The following is a 2,054-nucleotide window of genomic DNA, read 5'->3' as shown; positions in this document are numbered from 1 at the left end:
TCTGAGGATGCTGATTTTTCTTTGGGGATTTCTGCACACTAGCAAGGAGCTGCGAATTAGCCAGCCTCTGGCCAGCTGGTCTCTCTGAAGCCTGGGTCTGGCCACCCAGGATCCTAACCATATGTTTTTTCTCTGTCTGATTTGCAGAAAGTGATGCCAGAAGCCTGCACTGATCCCATAGTCCTTGAGGAATCAAAGCTGTGAAATGGAGGGGTGGCAGAGCTGGGAGATGCAGCCCCCCTCATTCCCACCTTACCTACCTACACTGTCCTCCTGTTCCATGCGCACCATGGCGGGGGTGGGGGGGCAGCCTCAGGACAGGAGCCCAGTGAACTGCTTGTGGAGAGTGTGAAAGAACAAAACAAAAGAAGGGAGTTGCTCTTCCTTTATACCTGTGCATCTTGCTGTTTTGGAGATTTTGCTGCTCGGGAGGAAAAGCTGGGAAAACCCACTGCCTCCCCCCCATCCCACCATGTATGCTTGGAAAAGAAAAAGCACACATGCTGAGAAAAGCCATAGTTCCAGGCTAGCACATGAGGGTGACACCCTGTACATGCCTGTGTCTCCTCTCACAGGCAAGCTGTGACATGAAATGCAGAAGCTGGACCATGCTTACTTTGTGAGCAGCCCTGAAGAGCTTTCAGCTGGCTCTCAGGAAGAGGGATTGCTCTGCCTCGGTGCCTGTGATGCTCTGTGTTGCACAGGTGATGGTAGAGGCCTCAGCACATTATCAGCAAGTTCAAAGCAGTGCGCTTGCCACTGCTGGCTCTGGTTTTATTACATGGCTGTCCCAGATGAAGCATTCTTTGTCTGTGGATAAACCTCTGCTCAGAATTCACTGAAGTTGCCCTGATGTTCCTATATATCAGGAGTAACTGAGAAATACCAATATGCCTCCTTCTACCTGGAGGCAAGGACTAGTTCTGCAGCTTATGTTGAAGCTACAGCCTAAGCTCAGCTCCTTACTAGCAACAGGAGTGAGTCAAACCACAGCTCCCTGGGCTGAGGACTGTGTCTTCCTCCTTAATGATAAAGTGCCTTTTGCATGTTTCAACACTACATAAAAACTTTTGTGAAGTGTTATATTGAGATAACCAGCCAAGGCTGTGTTGCTCTTCGCAGCCACAGAGAGGGGTTTGAGTATGATGGGAATCCAGATTTGCTCCAATGTGGAGGCTTCCCACTTTATAATAGAGAACAGGAGCAGAAGCCGCCTTACCAGCACTTGTGTCTTGTAGACACTGCCCCTCTGTATGCTGCTGTTTATTTTCTAAACACAAATGTAGATCCTCATATCCATTCTCCTTCCTTTCCAGTATCCCTCCACTGGTGGAGACATCAAGTGACCTTATACTCCTTAAATCATGCAGTTATGCATATATCGTTTGGGGGGGGAACCACAACCGGGTGGAATGGATAAAAATAATCCTTTCTGACATACCATTTTTGACAAAACATTTTTTGGGTGAAATTATAGTGTCTTTTGATACATTTAAAAATTCAAGTCCTATCTTTGACAGTTTGGGATTGAGGATAGGGGTCTAAAATGGCTTTTCAATAGAAGTTTTTATGTAAAATAAAAACATTTGAAGTGTACAATGAAACCTGACACATTCATATTAAATGGTTGAAACAGTCTACATCTGGTTCTTTTAATAGCCTCAAATGTTTTGCAGAATCGAAAAATCATCTTTCTGCCCAGTGCTACTGTTGTGCTCTTTTCTTCCCTTCTGTGTTTTTCCTGTCTGTCTTCTGCACATGCACCGTCTTCCCAGCTAGGAGATCCTGCTGGTTCCTTCCTACCTTCTGTGCACTGCCCATCTGCTTTGGGCACTATTTCATCTAGGTCTAAGCAACCTGTTCCTGTTTTCTCCATCTTCTTCATAGCTCACTGCAAAGGTAGCTCAGTCCTTGCTCACAGATGCATGCAGCTTGCTGTCACCAGTACGCTGTGGAAGCGAGAGCTGCAACAACTCCCTTTGTGTGTGTGTGTGATGTGAGCAGTCAGACCTGGAACTTTGTGGGAAGGAGTCAGGGAAAGATGGGTTTGTAGT

The sequence above is a fragment of the Fulmarus glacialis genome, unplaced genomic scaffold, assembly GCF_000690835.1.
Source record: "Fulmarus glacialis isolate BGI_N327 unplaced genomic scaffold, ASM69083v1 C14258439, whole genome shotgun sequence".
NCBI classification, from domain to species: Eukaryota; Metazoa; Chordata; class Aves; order Procellariiformes; family Procellariidae; genus Fulmarus; species Fulmarus glacialis.
The sequence above is the reverse complement of the archived record's forward strand: the minus strand, read 5'-3'. Positions refer to the sequence as shown.